This window comes from Lissotriton helveticus, chromosome 10 (assembly GCF_964261635.1).
Source record: "Lissotriton helveticus chromosome 10, aLisHel1.1, whole genome shotgun sequence".
Taxonomy (NCBI): domain Eukaryota; kingdom Metazoa; phylum Chordata; class Amphibia; order Caudata; family Salamandridae; genus Lissotriton; species Lissotriton helveticus.
In genome coordinates, this window is record NC_136071.1 from 192,867,543 (window position 1) to 192,888,069 (window position 20,527).

General features: G+C 40.6%; 1 pseudogene; it reads right to left on the reverse strand.

The window, feature by feature from the left end:
* The window catches only part of LOC144783978 (choline transporter-like protein 2), a 70,139-nt pseudogene that overhangs the window by 40,262 nt on the left and 9,350 nt on the right, over positions 1 to 20,527 (reverse strand).

Sequence of the window (20,527 nt, forward strand, 5' to 3'; positions counted from 1 at the left end):
AAGGAGAAGCTGCTAACAGTAAAGAAATTTTGTTATCTCGGAATAACATTTTCTGATGATGGGAAATGGACACAAGAATTTAATAACATAGGTCTAAAGATGACTAGGAATACAAACAGCATCTTTAGTTTTTCCACTAAATTGGGTGGCCCCAGAAGAATTAAGGACCTGGTAACCATTTACAATGCTAGATGTGTTACATCAGCACTGTACGGGGGAGGAATCTGGGGTTACCGTGACGGGAAAACTATGCAATGTGATGAAAATAAATTCTTAAAGAGAGTACTGTGTGTCCCCCAATCTGCTTCAACTTTACTAGTGCACGAAGAAGTACGGATTAACTACATTACAGACCTAGCAGCTTTGAGCCCTTTAACATTATGGCGATCTATCTGGGCAAAATCAGAAACGTTGTTTACACAACAAATAATACGAGATTGTTTAAAACTTGATCACTTTCTCCTTATACCATGGTTGAAATATATCCACCATTGGTATCGTATTTTATTTAACAGTGATATTCTATTACATCCAGATTTTGCCGCCTCTATCTCTAAGAAGGAACTAAAGGAGAAATGTTTATCTTATAAGAAAGAGAACAGAGTGAGGCAATCGAGGACGCTACCAACGGTTGTTTTTTATCAAGATCTAAATAAAGGCTTCCAGTCTTATCTATCTGAGGTCACACTGAACTCACACCGATTTGTTTTAACGCGTCTTAGATTGGGTACCGTACACCACTTGGTGGCATTTCCTGTTATGAGAACTGGTTCAAACTCTGTATGCCCCTGTGATGGAACCTCAAGACAAAGCTGCCGTCATTTTTTATTGTTCTGTAAATATTATCATTTTTTAAGGCTTTTTTACCTCAAACCAATTTTTTTTTAATTTAACGCTCGATCCATAAACATTGCAATGAAATTAATTATGCGTCTGGAAAATTCAGATATCTGCTTTGCTGTAGCTATGTATATAATGAAATGTATCGATGCCAGGAAATCTATTATTGTTTAAATTGGTAATCAGTACATAGTCAAAATACATGAACTATGCATCCATCCTGCTGGAATATCGTTCATTTTTAAAAAAAAGAGTTTTAATATTTATATTTGTATATAATTGATTGTTTTTAACATTTCTACTAAAACGTATTTAGGCCTTATATCCCTGAATTATATGTAGCACTTTTGCACTTTATGTACACATTTATTGCACACGGAACTTAAGCAACCTTCGGGGGGCTTGGTTTGTACATATGTATTATACGTAAGTGAAATGTATTGGCTACCCTGTGTATAATTTTTATATTTTTTTGTCAGCCATATTGTGTTGTTGTGATTAATAATTATTGTAATTTGCTGTTTTGTTTTTTGTTTGTGCTTACATGGATTGTTATGACAAGCCGAATAAAAGCTTTTTGAAATTGACCATTATGTATTCTTAATACTCTTCAAGAGTCTGTTCAACTTCTTCAGTTGATTTTCTGTTTCATTGTTAACACCATAATAATCTTAAAGCCTATTTGACCCGCGCCTTCTTCTCATAAACATAATTAAGGGATTATATGTCCATTATCAGTGCCGCTTTTGTAGACTTGTGTCTGCACATCTGAGAAGTATGATGATGTCATCACACTGTTGTTTCGGGCATTGCTAGGCAACTACACGTATACAACAGTAGGGGACATCGCAGCAAATTGGTTTTACACAATGTAAATTGTCAGTTTCGCAAGTTGATGGGTATTTGTCACCAGGATACATGGTGCTCTGCATCCAACCTAAATGAAAGAAGGGTGTGGGGAATAGTATTGTTTTTAAACAATGTTAAATAAAAGTGAATTGTGAACGCTAAAAAATAGTTTCAAATACAAATCTACCGTATCATCATAGAAACACAGAGAAGTATCAAAAGATTGTTTCTTCAGGTTGTGTTGGTTGTCGTGGAAACACAATTTGAGTTCAGGTAGACATCTCCTCTTTGTTAAAGACAGGTTGCTATGTAATGGATTACTTGGCACATGTATGATTTAATGCCTGACTAACTGAATACCACAATTCAGGATAGTGAGATGCCTTTTCTTGACGTATTATCAGTTAATGAGAAATATTGTAGGGAGAGGATGTGGCCTAACGGGATAGGGGCAGTCTAGAAGAAGGTGGACAAAACATAAAAGTAATGGTAAAACACTGTACTCTTCCGTCCTCTCTTGTACTTCATCCATAAAAGCCACACCGAAAACAGGATTTGCAAATTCCTACCTTTAACTCCAATTTCAGCCACCTCTTGGTTTCACCCCTTTTATTTATTTATTTTATTTATGCGTTTTTATATAGCGCGGACTTTACCCGAAGTAGTAATGGCCCGCCTCACCTCAACTGCCTCCAATATCTGAAACCTATGGCGGTATGCCCACCTGCCTCTGCTTTTACAGCTGTTTTTGAAAGGCATGGCTATCCTAGTCAGGGCAGAAATATAAAACATTCTTTGAAGCTGTCAGGGGTATTATTACGTTTTCCACTATGGACTTGAAAATTAAAAAAAGAATGACGCCTGACCTGTCAGCAATCAACAGGTGAGCTTTGGGTGAAAATGTCCCATCACCATGGTGGGAAACACTGCAGGCCTTAGTTAAACTTAGACTTCTGATGTAAATGTACTATTTTTTGCTAGTCATAAACCAAAAGTGTAGTTTTACGTGTAGTATTTTACCACTGCAAAGACTGTCCTATATTTTTATGTCCACAGTCGTAAAGATATGACATGTAAAACTATACTCTTTTTTTGTGATCAGTAAAAAAATGGGAAATTTACACCAAAATGATATGTGTACCTTTGTGAATATGGCCCTGGGTAAGCAGGCCAGCTGCCACTGGGCGACCCAGAGCATGGGATCTAAATGACGCAGCAATTGCTGATTGAGGGCATTGACTTCATTGCCCATAGTGCATCTGGCCCCAGGAAGCGGGGATTACTTCTTTGGCACCATGTGGGGCTGTAAAGCTCCCATAGAAACCCGCTGTGTTGAAAGCGACTTTTGTAAAATGCGGACTTCATTGCCCATATGATAGTGCATCTGGCCCAGGAGGCGGGGCTTACATCTTTGGCTCTGTGTGTGCATTAAAGCTTCCATTGAAGTCCACAATGCGGGATGGGTGGCCCAGGGTGTGTGCCTGGACGAAGACCGGGTCAAGACGGGCACCTCTGAGCCTGGAGGAGGCTGGGCTAGACCACCCCTCTATCACCTTAAATGTGATTGAGTTTCTCCCTCTGTGTGTACCACATAAATATCTGCAACTATGAGAAGGCAGAAACAACTTTCTTCTATTAGGAGAAGTAGTATTGGGCTCCTCAATTACAAGTTACTTAACACATGCCATGGGTATTATTCATTCGGAGATTGAAAGAAGTAGAAGGAATGCTTCTTACATCTAACCAGGCAGCAGCTACACTGTTAACGTCTGAGGCTCATCGAAATAATTCTATCAACCCGTAGTGGGTGCGCCCGACAGCTTGTAAATCTCTACCTCCAGAAGACGGCCCTTGCGTTTTATTCGAGGACCTTTGCAATTAACTGTTCCATGCTCATGACAAGGTCAGCTCGTCATGCAGTGCACTGATCCTGTGCTAATGACGAGCTGACCTTGTCATGAACAATGGGGTTTTCAATAAATCAGCACCCAGTGGGAAAAGCCTTAGCAGCCAAGGTGTTTTAATGGCTTTATCCGCTGTGATTACAAACCTCCACCACCGAAAAGAAAGAGAAATAAGGATTTATCCTGTACGACAGGCCTAAGGACTAAGGATTTGTCTGTCCCTACCCTTGAATCTATTAACCCTCAGCATTCCACCCAGGTCATTTTGGGGGAGAGCTTGTATTCGATACTACTTAGGAAATTCCAGCGGCATAGAAGGGACAGCAAGTTATCGAATCTTGAACAATATAGAGATACAATTTGATGCAGTTATGGTGTAGATTCTTTGCTTGACATTACTAATGCACAGAGGAAGCAATCCTGCGCATCTTGTGAAATTATTCCTACTAGGGGATCTTCCGATACTATTCAACACACAATCTAACCTACATCTGTCAGTTTTACAATGGTTTCTGCTTGTCCAATTACCCCTAGTGGATGAGGGGAGGTTAGAATCAGGGAACCGTTGTGAATTCAGAGGTTCCTAGTTGCTCCTCCGGAACCCTGGCGAGGTCAACTGCTGCCTATTCAGGGCAATTGTTAAATAATTGTGACAATCAATGTGTTATAAGCTATCAGGACTCTAAGATGTATGATCATACTTTACACTTTACACAGGTGACGCTTTAATGTTTTAATGTTGAAAAATGTGCAACGTCTTCCTCTTAATTATATTGAGTCATGGCCATCATTAAAGATTAAAACTGTCCATTGGTTCTCTAGTAGGTCGGGTGATACTGATCAGCTGTCTAAAGGGATCTTAACAGTTCTTAGAGATAATTGGGTAGGTAATTCAAAGAAAACATGTGAAGGGGATTGTATTGGGAACTTTAAAAAATAATTCTGGGGCATATTACCAAGGGCCTTATCGCGGCTTTAGCGGGAATTTTTCCCGCTAAAGAGCCGATAATTTTATCGCCCTATTACCTAGCTGTCGCTAACACCAGTTAGCGACAGCTAATAGGCGATAGCGGGCATTTAGAGGTCCACTTTGTATTTCAGCGATATTTATCGCTAATGACATGCAAAGTGGGCATGCCAAGATGTTAGCGACTGGAAACAGTCGCTAACATCGCTATCCCCCATTACCAACTTTTGGAAATAATCGCGCTAAGCCCGAATATCTCCAAAAGCTAACGCCTGCCCAGAGCAGTTCTTAGCCATGTTATCCTATGGAAGGTGGATAACATGGCTAAGAGCATATGCTCGGTAATGCATGAATATCGCTGACTTTTCAGTGATATTCATGCATTTCGGCCGTTTTTTATCGCTTAGGAGATAAACCTTGATAATATCAAGGCTCCTAAACGATAAAAATAGGCGATGCTCGGCGATATTATTTTGGCCGCTAACCAAGCTTAGTGATATTTTTCGCTTAAGCTTGGTAATATGCCCCTCTATTGTTTGAAAGATATGTTCTTGAGAAATGTAATTCTTCCTTTGCATTTCATTCAAGTAATATCATGATTGTTACACTCATCTACTTTTAACATCATAAAGAGCTTAACCTAAATATGTTCTCTCTAAGGCAGAATGTGGCCAAAAATCCTGAGCATGTGGTATATAATGTTGCAACCCATAATCAAATTGATCGCTTAAGGTCAAGTAATGGTTTAGAATGACTTGGCAATTTTGATGTTGTCTCCTTTTACCCCTTCCCACCTATGTTTTGAAAGATATGGTAATATCACTGGAATAGAAGGAAATACTAAAATTGATGGCTTGTCAGTGTCCTCCTTAATGGAAGAGAATTATCTATATAAAGGTGATATTAATGTTGGAAACTAGAATGTAGCTGGAATATTGAATACATTAGGAAATCCCGACTGCGTAGCTGAAATAGGAAGGTTTAGGATTTTCTGTCTCCAGGGAACCTGGGGATTAGATACATTCAATGTGAATGAGTACTCTGTATTTGATTCCTTCTATGGCAGGTGGAGAAAAAGGGGGATTGGCTATACTAATATCAACTAAAACTATGTTGTTTTGGTAAAGATTCTTTCTATTTTCATAAATGGGTCTACAGTCATCAGTTATTATAATCACTGCTTTTATTCAGACAAGAACAAAATAGATATAGTAGGGACTTTGGAAATGGCTTTGTGTAAATATGATACCCCAACAATCAGGATAGGTATTTTCTCTGGGCTGGAGATTTTAACATCCAGAAATGCATCCATGGCCCTAAGGCAGGTGGTTGTGGTTTTGAGGATGATAATGGGAATGGACTGACTCATTTTATGCATTTATTTTATGGTGATGCTTTGAATGGTTCACTTTCTTCTTATCGTTTTAGATTTGCTTGCGATTTTGGTTGTAAATCCTAGGTGGATTACCCAATGTTTATGGGAAGGGGTGCTACTAGCATTATTTTTCGTACAATAGTCTCTATTAACTTAATTCCACAAATAAGAGGATCTGAAGTCATACCATCATATTCCAGTGACCATAACATAGTCAAAGCAGCATTCAATATGGGGATTCCAGAGAGAGAATACACGACTGTAGTAGGTAATCTGAGTGCATCTCGACCAAAGGGGGTCCGAATTAAATGGTATGGTACCGATTCCAATAAATATTTCTCTGACTTGATCTGTGAGAATAAGGACACCTTTGATATTTGCCTGTCAAATGATTGCATTCTAAGGGAGGTAATTCCCTCAACAAATTTAGGGCGTTGTGCTGAAATTAACTGGAAGTAGATGCCCCAGGAAAAAGCCTATGAAGGATTGGTTTATTAAGGCATGTTCTAAAGCGTATTCTAACTTAAATAGGCCATTAATTCACTACCCCAGAGATCCTCTCATAGTGGACTACTGTAGATCTTAGTGCCAGCTTGTTTTGAAAGATTGAAAAGCGGAAATCCACAAGGAGGCCTGAATTAATTTAGCCGAATTTGGTCGGAGCCAGTGAGCTAAAAGATCATGGTTTTTTTTGGCCACGTATAATTCCCCATATTTCAAAGATGGACATCATCCCACAATGGATCAGCGTGTCCAAGAACATGAATGGATAGCCCATTATAGTAAAACATTATGGAGAATTAGGGCAATAGCCATATAGAATCCCCTCTCCAATGATTATGTGCATTCCTGTTCTAATCTAAATTTTTCTATTAGTAAAATTGAACTGGCGCTAAACAAAAGTCAATCTGATGTGGCAGTAGGGCCTGACGGTGTGTCAATTGATATGCCAGCCAGGTCTGCTGGATGTGGAGATACACACGCAGGTCTGTCTGCATGCCCAGCTCCTTCAAGCTGACGTCAGAACCTTGATCGCTTTTCAGGCGGACGTATTCCATGGAGCAGTGGAATATTCCATAGCCAAGGATCGCTATGACCAACACGATCATCACCCAAATCATGATGCCAGCCAAGAACCGCAGCAGGACCACAAAGACCAGGCTGATCACCATGGCGATGATCAAGGCTATGATGATCCAGTACCAGGAGACAGTGTCATCCTCAAAGATTTTCATGGCCACCTGCCGAGCTTCCAGGACCACATTGGCTTTCTTGGCACCTTCCACAAGCTCCGTGATGTTCCTAGTATATCCGGATCCATCGTCAAAGGTGGTACCATTGCCCACAGTCACCACGCCTTTGCTTTTGCTGATCGCAGGCAAACATCTGTGACTCAGTGGCTTGCTTGGCGTGATCGCCGCGGGGCATTCTTTGTCCCACAGCACTTCTGGTAAACTCTTGCCCGTGTTTCTAAATCCAGGGACGCAAAAGTTCTTGCAATGCTCCAGCAGGTCCGGCTTTTGGTAGGCTGCGATGTACGTCATGTATCGGTCTGGACATTTCTCCACACATATCTGCATTGTTGGGCACTGAAACTCCAGGAGCACCAGTGGGCTAGCGCACTTAATGATGTTGAAGTAAAATAGGAAAGGTTAGTTCTCATTCAGGGTGCCTGCCTGTCCACAGAACTGTCCCCGGCTGTCTGTAGGGTAGATCACCTTCCTAGGATCTCCGTGCGTCCACACCACAATCCCCACGATGAAGTAGCCAATGATGCAGATGACGAGAAGGATGCAACAGATGATGTCCGTGCAGCCCCTCTCCTTGACAGGGCCTTTGAAGTTTGGATCATGTTTATGTGGCTCACCGTGCTTCCCGTAGTAATTCTCGTCTTCGGTGGCCCCCATGCTGGCTGCAGGCCGCACCCTGGATCCCAGCCTGCTTTCACTCGGCGATCCTGGAAACTCTGCCGTGCGCTCCCTTCCCACTCCTCGTCAGTCGGTCTGAAGCCCTCGATTGATATATTTAAAGACATCACTTTCTTTTGAAGACCACTACTAGCTAATGTTTTGAATATAGCTTGTAAATGTGTATTCTTCCCTCTTCTTGGTCTAAGACAATGATTGTCTCTGTTTTCAAGAAGGGGGATGGATCTTCCCCCAGTGTTGATGCCTTATCTCCCTCCTAGATAGTTTGGAAACAAATTGTGCAGAGCAACTTATTTCAGGTCTACAGTACAGATTTAGGAAGGGCTTGCCCACTTTAGAACAATGTTTAAATCTGGAACTGTTAGCGGGGAAATATACCAAAGCCAAGAAGGGTTTTCTTTTCATGCCATTTATGTATCTAAGTAGTGGATTTGTCTGCGTTAATCACATCAAATTGTGGTAGATTGCACAATAAATGGGTGTTGATCCCCAGATAATTAATTTATAAAACGACATAAATCAAAATATAACTGCTAGAATCCGATATGGCCCCGGTGAGAGGGTACCAACATGTTAACTTGTGCAGAGAGTGGTCTGGCAGGACTGTACATTGGCCCCTTTCCTGTTCCTTTTAGGCATAAATAGCCTCGAAAAATCTCTCTTACATTCCACCTCTGATGTACCTAAGAAAGGTACCTACTATGTTATGCGCAGATGATGTGGTATTTATCGCCCACACTGCAAATGGACTGCAATCATTGCTCAAGTCATTTACTTTTTTTATGGATAAGTTGAACCCTAATGTCACTTTGAAGAAACCTTTGATATGATTTGCAGAAAAGGTGCCCCTAAAACTAGGCAATTTGTTATCAAGAATACTCAAAGTCCTCGGGTATCCGGGTCTGGCGGCAGGGTTAAGTCACCCGGCGCAGTGATGCTGGTCTATAGGACACTACACTTTGAGGTGTCATAGCCCCACCGGTTACTGTTGATGTGTGACTGTTAGTACATTAGGATTACCCTCAACCTTGTTTAGGTACTTTACCTAATTATATATGGTAGGTAGGTTTCTCCATTAACTACCACGGTATGTAGATAGTTGGTCCTGATGAATTGCCGTCTGATATCATAGACGTCTAGGCAAGAAACATGTTGACCTTTGTAGAGTAGAGCACTAGGACCTTGAACTAATTGTTTCAGATATAAGTCACCACTCTAGTTTGATTTTAATCAGGTGGGAGCCATCTCATTAAAATAGTTTTTGGACTACCCAACCTGTTTTAATTCTCACCTTCCTTACACTACATCTGCACTAGCCTAGTCCCCTCACCCACACCTCACCAACAGGCACATGCATGAAGGCATTTTGCGATCGCAAACGGTGCGAATCGCAAAAATCGGCCGTTTGCGATCGCAAAAATTGCTTTTGGAATGCATGAAACAAGTAGCCCCTCGCAATTTAAGAAATCGCTAAATTTGAGATTTATTAAATTGCGATTGCATTTAAGGAATCACAATTTACGATTCCTTAAATGCAATGCAAGAAAGTAAAAAGATTTGCGATTTCGCAATTAAGAATCGCAATTTACCATCACATGTAAGGTGATGGTAAATTGCGATTTTTTTAAAAAAAACATCAAAGTGCATTTCTTAAGGTCCCATGTTAAGCACACACATGCCTCTGGGACATGTGTGTGCGTAACATGGGTGCACATATCATTTTCAGGGGTGCAACAGGGTGTCCTTTGGACACCCCTGCACCCTTGAATTCGCATTCTCCGTTTGCGAATCGCTAATTGCGATTCGCAGAATGAAAATGTCTTCCCATTCATTCCTATGGGCCTCTAGGCCCATAGGAATGAATGGGGAGGGATTCCTTAATTGCGACTCGCAATTTGCGAGTCGCAATTAAGGAATGTTTAGAAATCGCACATTTTTCTGCGATATCTACATGCATAGGCATTTGTGAATTCTTAATTGCGATTCCTTAAAAATCGCAAGTAAGAAATCACAAATGACTACAATGATGCATGTACCTGCAAGAGTCTGTTCAACTTCTTCAGTTGATTATCCGTTTCATTGTTAACACCATAATAACCTTAAAGGCTATTTGACCCGCGCCTTCTTCTCATAAATATAATTAAGGGATTATATGTCCATTATCAGTGCCACTTTTGTAGACTTGTGTCTGCACATGATTCTGAGAAGCATGATGATGTTATCACACTGTTGTTTCGGGTATTGCTAGGCAACTACACGTGTACAACAGTAGGGGACATCTCAGCGAATTGGTTTTACACAATGTAAAATGTCAGTTTTGCAAGTTGATGGGTATTTGTCTACAGGATACATGGTGCTCTGCATCCAACCTAAACGAAAGTAATGTGTGGGGAATCGTATTATTTTTATACAATGTAAAATAAAAATGAATTATGAGCGCTAAAAAATAGTTTCAAATACAAGTCTAGCGTGTCATCATAGAAACACAGAGAAATATCAAAAGATTGTTTCTTCAGGTTGTGTAGGTTGTCGTGGAAAAACAATTTGAGTTCAGGTAGCCATCTCCTCTTTGCTAAAGACAGGTTGCTATGCAATGGATTACTTGGCACATGTATGATTTAATGCCTGACTAACTGAATACTAACCCTGGGCGTAGTTCGCGGAGCCGCACTCCGCGGAGCTAAGCGAAGACGCACTTGCACTCCGCGATCTACGCGTAGCTCCGCGGACATGCGTAGTTGCTTGCTAGACCCGTTCGCGTGCCGTTTTTCGTCTTCGGGAGCGCGGTGCGCGTGTTCGGGGCGCTGCCTGCATGCTCGGGATGGCTAGCGCGCTAAGTTACCCAAGAGGTTTGTCCCGCCCGTTTGCGTTCCCTTATTTCCTGTTCCGGGTCACAAGTAACGTGTTCGGGTTGTGCAAGACATGTTCGGGAACTTATCTTCTCGTTCGCACTACAAAAGTGCGTGATCGCGCTAAATATCGGGCGAACCTACATGGTGGCACACGCGACCGGGAAAAAGCCATTGCCGCGCACGCGATAATGTTATTCAGCGCGCGAGAACTACGCTACGCACCGGATCGCGGAGTAATCGACAGCTACGCGTTCTCCGCGGAACGCGGAGTTGCCGAAACTCCGCAAGCTCCGCGAACGGAGCGTAGTTCTTCGCCCAGGGTTACTGAATACCACAATTCAGGATAGTGAGATGCCTTTTCTTGACGTATTATCAGTTAATTAGGAATAGTGTAGGTGGAGGATATGGTGCAACGGGATAGGGCGGTCGATTTCAAAACTGGGGATCTGGTACGAGTCTCGGCAATGATGCTCAACATCCTGTGATTCTGGGCAAATCACTTAGGGGCAGATTTACAAGCCCCTGGCACCACTTTTGCGTCACTTTTCTCATGTTAAAAGTGACGCAAAAGGCATGGCTGTCCCAGGCAGGGCAAAAATATAAAACATTCTTGAAGCTGTCAGGTGAGCTCTGGGTGAAAATTTCCCATCACCATGGTGGGAAACACTGCAGGCCTTATTAAAAAGGTAAACTTAGACTTCTGATGTAAATGTACTATATTTTTGCTAGTCATAAACTACAAGTGTAGTTTTACGTGTAGTATTTTACCACTGCAGAGACTGCCCTATCTTTTTATGTGCACAGTCGTAAAGATACAACACGTAAAACTACACTCTTTATTGTGATCGGTATAAAAATGGGAAACTTACACAAAAAGTATACGTTTAACTTTGTGAATAAGGCCCTGGGTAAGCAGGCCAGCTGCCACTGGACGACCCAGAGCATGGGATCTAAATGACGCAGCAATTGCTGATTGTGGGCATTGACTTCATTGCCCATAGTGCACCTGGCCGCAGGAAGCTGGGGATTACTTCTTTGGCACCATGTAGCGCTGTAAAGCTCCCATTGAAACCTGCTGCTTTGAACATGACTTTTGCTAAATGCAGGCATAGACTTCATTGCCCAAAGTGCATCTGGCCCAGGAGGCGGGGCTTACATCTTTGGCTCTGTGTGTGGCTTCTATTGAAGCCCATAATGCGGGGTTGGGGGACCAGGGTGAAATGTGATTGAGTTTTTTCCTCTGTGTGTACCATATTAATATCTGCAACTATGAGAAGGCAGAAACAACCTTCTTCTATTAGGAGAAGTAGTATGGGCTCCTCAATTACAAGTTACTTAACAAATGCAATGGGTATTATTCATTCGGAGATTGAAAGAAGTAGAAGGAATGCTTCTTACATCTGACCAGGCAGCAGCTACACTGTTAACGTCTGAGGCTCATCGAAATAATTCTATCAACCCGTAGTGGGTGCGTCCGCTTGTAAATCTCTATCTCCAAAAGACAGGTATACTCGAGGACCTCTGCAATAATAGTGATTTAAGAGCTTCATCCGCTGAAAGAAAAGAAAAGAAAGAGAAATAAGGATTTATCCTGTACGACAGGCCTGAGGGCTAAGGATTTGTCTGTCCCTACCCTTGAATCTATTGACCCTCAGAATTCCACCCAGGTCATTTTGGGGGAGAACTTGTATTCTATTCTACAAAGTAAATCCCAGCAGCATAGAAGGGACAGCAAGTTATCGAATCTTGAACAATATAGAGATACATTTTGATGCAATTATCTTGTGAAACTATTTCTACTAGGGTATCTTCTGATACTTTTCAACACCCAATCTATTCTACATCTGCCAGTTTTACAATGGTTTCTGCTTGTCTAATTACCTTGGCAAGGTCAAATGCTGCCTATTCAGGGCAATTGTTTAAATAATGGTGACAATCAATGTGTTATAAGCCATCAGGACTCTAAGATGACTAATCATACTTTACACATTACACAGGTGACGCCTTATATTTAAATGTTGAAAAATGTGCAACGTCTTCCTCATAATTATATTGAGTCATAGCTACAATTAAAGAATAAAACTGTCTATTGTTTCTCTAGTAGGTTGGGTGCTACTGATCAGCTGTCTAAAGGGATCTTGACAGTTCACAAAGTACATTGGGTAGGTAATTCAAAGAAAACATGTGAAGGGGATTGTATTGTTGTGAACTTTAAAAAAGAATTCTATTTCTTGAAAGATATGTTCCTGAGAAATGTAATTATTTCTTTGCTTTTCATACAAGTAATATCATAGTTGTTGCACTTGGCTACTTCTAACATTAGAATGCTCTTAACTTAAATAGGTTCTCTCTAAGGCAGAAGGTGGCCGAAAACCCTGAGTATGTGGTATATAATGGTGCAACCCATAATCGAATTGATTGCTTATGGTCAAATAATAGTTTAGAATGACTTGGCAAAATTGATGTAGTCTCCTTTTACCCCTTCCCATCCATGTTTTGAAAGTTATTGTTAATAACACTGGGATAGATGGAGATACTAGAATTGATGGTTTGGCAGTTTCCTCCTTAATGGAAGAGAATTATCTATAAAAAGGTGATATTAATGTTGGAACCTAGAATATAGCCGGAATATTGAATATATTAGGAAATCCCGACTGGGTAGCTGAAATAGGAAGGTTTAGGATAATCTGTCTCCAGGAAACCTGGGCATTAGATACTTTCAATGTGAATGAGTACTCTGTATTTGATACATTCTATAGCAGGTGGCGCAAAAGGGGGATTAGCTATACTAATATCAACTTAAACTATGTTGTTATGGTAAAGATTATTTCTATTTTCATAAATTTGTCTACAGTCATCAGTTATTATAATCACTGCTTTTATTCAGACAAGGACAAAATAGGTATAGTAGGGACTTTGGAAATCGCTTTGTGTAAATATGATACCCCAACAATCAGGATAAGTATTTTCTCTGTGCTGGAGATTTTAACATCCAGAAATGCATCCATGACCCTAAGGCAGGTGGCTGTGGATTGGAGGATGAAAATGGGAATGGACCGACCCATTTTATGCATTTATTTTATGGTGACGCTTTGAATGGTGCACTTTCTTCATTTCGTTTTAGATTTGCTTGCGACTTTGGTTGTAAATCCCTGGAGGATTACCCAACTTTTACGGGAAGGGGTGCTACTAGCTTTATTTTTCGTACTTTAGTCTTTATTAACTTAGTTCCCCCTTATAAGAGGATCTGAAGTCATACCATCATATTCCAGTGACCATAACATAGTCAAAGCAGCACTTAATACGGGGATTTCAGAGAGGTAATACACAACTGTAGTAGGTAATCTGAGTGCATGTAGACCAAAGGGGGTCCGAAATAAATGGTATGGCACCGATTCCAATAAATATTTCTCTGACTTAATCTGTGAGAATAAGGACACCTTTGATATTTGCCTGTCAAATGATTGCATTCAGAGAGAGGTAATTCCCTCATTTGAAACAAATTTAGGGCGTTGTTCTGAAATTAACTGGAAGTAGATGCCCCAGGAAAAAGCCTGTGAAGGGTTGGTTTAATAAGGTGCATTCTAAAGCTTATTCTAACTTAAAGAAGCCATTAATTAACTACCCCAGAGATCCTGCCATAGTGGACTACTGTAGATCTTAGTATAAGCTTGTTTTGAAAGATTGTAAAGCGGAAATGCACAAGAAGGTCTGAAATAATTTGGCCAAATTTGGTCGGAGCCAGTGAAGTAAAAGATCATGGTTTGTTTTGGCCACGTATAATTCTCCATATTTCAGAGATGGACATCATCCCACAATAGATCAGCGTGTCCAAGAACCACTCTACTGTACACCACTCCACTCTACGCTATTCCACTGTATGCCACTCCACTATATGCTACTCTACTCTATGCCACTCCAGTGTACACCACTCCACTCTACGCCACTCCATACTACACCAGTTCGTTGGCTGCCACTCCACTCTATGCAACTCGACTATATGTTACTTCAATCTACCCTACTCCACTGTACCCTACTCCAGTCTACACCACTCCACGTTACATCACCTCACTCTATTCTACTCTACCCTCTTCTACTGTACGCTGTTCTACTCAATGCCATTCCACTGTACTCTACTCTACACTATTCCATTGTACGCCAGAATTGATTGCTTAAGGTCAAATAATAGTTTAGAATGACTTGGCAAAATTGATGTAGTCTCCTTTTACCCCTTCCCATCTATGTTTTGAAAGTTGTTGTTAATAACACTGGGATAGATGGAGATACTAGAATTGATGGTTTGACAGTTTTCTCCTTAATGGAAGAGAATTATCTATAAAAAGGTGATATTAGTGTTGGAACCTAGAATATAGCCGGAATATTGAATACATTAGGAAATCCCGACTGGGTAGCTGAAAGAGGAAGGTTTAGGATTATCTGTCTCCAGGAAACCTGGGCATTAGATACTTTCAATGTGAATGAGTACTCTGTATTTGATACATTCTATAGCAGGTGGCGCAAAAGGGGGATTAGCTATACTAATATCAACTTAAGCTATGTTGTTTTGGTAAAGATTATTTCTATTTTCATAAATTTGTCTACAGTCATCAGTTATTATAATCACTGCTTTTATTCAGACAAGGACAAAATAGGTATAGTCGGGACTTTGGAAATCGCTTTGTGTAAATATGATACCCCAACAATCAGAATAAGTATTTTCTCTGTGCTGGAGATTTTAACATCCAGAAATGCATCCAAGACCCTAAGGCAGGTGGCTGTGGATTGGAGGATGAAAATGGGAATGGACCGACCCATTTTATGCATTTATTTTATGGTGACGCTTTGAATGGTGCACTTTCTTCATTTCGGATTAGATTTGCTTGCGACTTTGGTTGTAAATCCCTGGAGGATTACCCAACTTTTACGGGAAGGGGTGCTACTAACTTTATTTTTCGTACTTTAGTCTTTATTAACTTAGTTCCCCCCTTATAAGAGGATCTGAAGTCATACCATCATATTCCAGTGAACATAACATAGTCAAAGCAGCATTTAATATGGGGATTTCAGAGAGGGAATACACAACTGTAGTAGGTAATCTGAGTGCATGTAGACCAAAGGGGGTCCGAAATAAATGGTATGGCACCGATTCCAATAAATATTTCTCTGACTTAATCTGTGAGAATAAGGACACCTTTGATATTTGCCTGTCAAATTATTGCATTCAAAGAGAGGTAATTCCCTCATTTGAAACAAATTTAGGGCGTTGTTCTGAAATTAACTGGAAGTAGATGCCCCAGGAAAAAGCCTGTGAAGGGTTGGTTTAATAAGGCGCATTCTAAAGCTTATTCTAACTTAAAGAAGCCATTAATTAACTACCCCAGAGATCCTGCCATAGTGGACTACTGTAGATCTTAGTATAAGCTTGTTTTGAAAGATTGTAAAGCGGAAATCCACAAGAAGGTCTGAAATAATTTGGTCAAATTTGGTCGGAGCCAGTTAAGTAAAAGATCATGGTTTGTTTTGGCCACGTATAATTCTCCATATTTCAGAGATGGACATCATCCCACAATAGATCAGCGTGTCCAAGAACCACTCTACTGTACACCACTCCACTCCACGCTATTCCACTGTATGCCACTCCACTATATGCTACTCTACTCTATGCCACTCCAGTGTACACCACTCCACTCTACGCCACTCCATACTACACCAGTTCGTTGGCTGCCACTCCACTCTATGCAACTCCACTATATGTTATTTCAATCTACCCTACTCCACTGTACCCTACTCCAGTCTACACCACTCCACGTTACATCACCTCACTCTATTCTACTCTACCCTCTTCTACTGTACGCTGTTCTACTCAATGCCATTCCACTGTACTCTACTCTACACTATTCCATTGTACGCCAGAATTGATTGCTTAAGGTCAAATAATAGTTTAGAATGACTTGGCAAAATTGATGTAGTCTCCTTTTACCCCTTCCCATCCATGTTTTGAAAGTTATTGTTAATAACACTGGGATAGATGGAGATACTAGAATTGATGGTTTGACAGTTTCCTCCTTAATGGAAGAGAATTATCTATAAAAAGGTGATATTAATGTTGGAACCTAGAATATAGCCGGAATATTGAATACATTAGGAAATCCTGACTGGGTAGCTGAAAGAGGAAGGTTTAGGATTATCTGTCTCCAGGAAACCTGGGCATTAGATACTTTCAATGTGAATGAGTACTCTGTATTTGATACATTCTATAGCAGGTGGCGCAAAAGGGGGATTAGCTATACTAATATCAACTTAAGCTATGTTGTTTTGGTAAAGATTATTTCTATTTTCATAAATGTGTCTACAGTCATCAGTTATTATAATCACTGCTTTTATTCAGACAAGGACAAAATAGGTATAGTAGGGACTTTGGAAATCGCTTTGTGTAAATATGATACCCCAACAATCAGGATAAGTATTTTCTCTGTGCTGGAGATTTTAACATCCAGAAATGCATCCAAGACCCTAAGGCAGGTGGCTGTGGATTGGAGGATGAAAATGGGAATGGACCGACCCATTTTATGCATTTATTTTATGGTGACGCTTTGAATGGTGCACTTTCTTCATTTCGGATTAGATTTGCTTGCGACTTTGGTTGTAAATCCCTGGAGGATTACCCAACTTTTACGGGAAGGGGTGCTACTAACTTTATTTTTAGTACTTTAGTCTTTATTAACTTAGAATCCCCCTTATAAGAGGATCTGAAGTCATACCATCATATTCCAGTGACCATAACATAGTCAAAGCAGCATTTAATACGGGGATTTCAGAGAGGGAATACACAACTGTAGTAGGTAATCTGAGTGCATGTAGACCAAAGGGGGTCCGAAATAAATGGTATGGCACTGATTCCAATAAATATTTCTCTGACTTAATCTGTGAGAATAAGGACACCTTTGATATTTGCCTGTCAAATGATTGCAGTCAAAGAGAGGTAATTCCCTCATTTGAAACAAATTTAGGGCGTTGTTCTGAAATTAACTGGAAGTAGATGCCCCAGGAAAAAGCCTGTGAAGGGTTGGTTTAATAAGGCGCATTCTAAAGCTTATTCTAACTTAAAGAAGCCATTAATTAACTACCCCAGAGATCCTGCCATAGTGGACTACTGTAGATCTTAGTATAAGCTTGTTTTGAAAGATTGTAAAGCGGAAATCCACAAGAAGGTCTGAAATAATTTGGCCAAATTTGGTCGGAGCCAGTGAAGTAAAAGATCATGGTTTGTTTTGGCCACGTATAATTCTCCATATTTCAGAGATGGACATCATCCCACAATAGATCAGCATGTCCAAGAACCACTCTACTGTACACCACTCCACTCTACGCTATTCCACTGTATGCCACTCCACTATATGCTACTCTATGCCACTCCAGTGTACACCACTCCACTCTACGCCACTCCATACTACACCAGTTCGTTGGCTGCCACTCCACTCTATGCAACTCCACTATATGTTATTTCAATATACCCTACTCCACTGTACCCTACTCCAGTCTACACCACTCCACTTTACACAACCTCACTCTATTCTACTCTACCCTCTTCTACTGTACGCTGTTCTACTCAATGCCATTCCACTGTACTCTACTCTACACTATTCCATTGTACGCCACTCCATTCTACGCTATTACACTGTACCAAGCTTCAATCTTTCTCCCTCTACTGTATGGTATTCCACTCTATTCCACTCCACTGTAACACTACTTCACTGTATTTGATACCACTTTTCCCCACAATACAGCACTCTGCTCTAAACCATTTCACTGTATGCCATTCCACTCTATGCTACTACACTATACGCTATTGCACTTTATGCCACTCCACTGTACACTGCTACACTATATGGTATTACACTCCACTTTTCGCTATTCTACTATGTGTCACTCCACTGTATGCTACCCCCGTCCAGTGTACTCTTCACCACTCTATGGGACTCCACTCTAAAAAACTCTGCACACTCTATGCCACTCTACTGAACCCCATTCCCCACTATCCCCATAAACTCCACTGTCAAAATGTGCACTTGACTGTATGCCCATACTCTCTATGGTACAACACTCTACTCTACGACTGTTTCAACACTGTGTCAAACAGCATTTCACTGTATGAGACTCCACTCCAATTTAAAAGAGTTTCCTCAACTCTTCGCCATGCCACTTCAGTGTATGCCTCCCCACTCTACGCTAATCCACTGTACCATACTGCACTCTACGCCACTCTTCTGTACACCACTCAGCTCTATGCTATTTCATACTATTCCCCTCTACTCTTCTACACTCCATCATGAGCTATACCATCGTATGCTACTCCACTTAATGGTTATTCACTCTACACTACTACAGTGCTCAGTGATGAGGTACTGTCAGTGTTGACTGGTTAGCGAGCGGAAAAGAGTGTGAAATGAGGTCCGCTTCTTATAATATTTTGAAGGTGGTTGATAAATTGTAAATGCAACTATAACTTTATTAATGCGTAAAGTTTGTGTACTTTGAACTTGGTTTGTCTAGCAAAAAGAAGTTTAACTGCATCAAATTTAAAACACTAACATTTGCCAGCGTGCGAGCAAAAAGGTACCTCCTATCTACAGGAAAGATTGCATTCCTACCATCAGAAGAGATCAAAAAAGTCTATATGTTTTTAGGGTCTGCAAGTCATGAAGAGGCGGTAGCCCCTTTTCCTTCCACCAAACTCTGGAATTCTTTGCCTATGACTCTTAGCTTCACTCCCACCTAATCAGCCTTCTGTAAACTTCTGATAACCTATCTGATATATAGACCACCCATTCTGGGTTTAATCAACTCCTGGTTTTACATTAAAGAAGTTAACGCTGGGATATCCTTTGGATGCAGCCGGACGCTTCATAAATTCTACTGTATTGTATTGTAGCCAAGCCCAACATAAGTGGCTTTGCATAAAAGTTTGCATTGGGACTTTGCCTTTCTTAATAATAAATGGAGCTTGGACAATCATGCCAGTTCCTGCCTGGGTGTGTACCATAGATAGTACCAGGGGTGTGATTTTATTTTGGTGCTCTTACTCACATTAATTGATATTTCTCTAGAATAAGGCAAACAGGAAGAGAAACCTAAAACCTGTACTAGAGAGTTCGAGTAGAAATGTATGCTGAAGAGTGAGGGTGTGATCGTTTCTATAACAGTACCAGCACCTCTGGCCTGTGGAGAACAATAATGTAGTCGGGACGTTTAGCCCATAATTACTCAAAACCAAAACAAACATGATGACTAACTGGCATTGCAATTGTCACATCTTGTTATGTGTAACTATGATGCCTCCCATCTTATTTCACTTTCAGAGTGAACACTAGACTATTGTTGTGCAGAACACTTAGTTGCCATGTGTTTGTGTAAGTTTGTAAACGTTTTAATCTATTTTATAACAATTCGTTTTCCTGTTTAACTAAAATAATTAACATATTTTTGTGATATGTATGAGTGAAGTGTGTGGTATGTAAATGTGGTTTGTGCTTTGTCTAGCTCTGGGTTTTGGGATTGGAGTAGCATGAAAGGTTTGCAAATATGTATGCATAGTGTATGAAATGTAATAGATAAATGATGCAAATGCAGCATTTGCTGTTTTAATTGATGGTACTGTTAAAATGGTGCATATCCTCTTCCCAGAGCCATTTGGTTTGATAGCCTCTCTCTACACAACTGCTTTATATGTCTTCAGTAAGTCATCAATAGTAAACTAACTTTGGTCTTATTATCCCTTTCCCACTACATTGATTTAGTGTTTGGAACCCCGC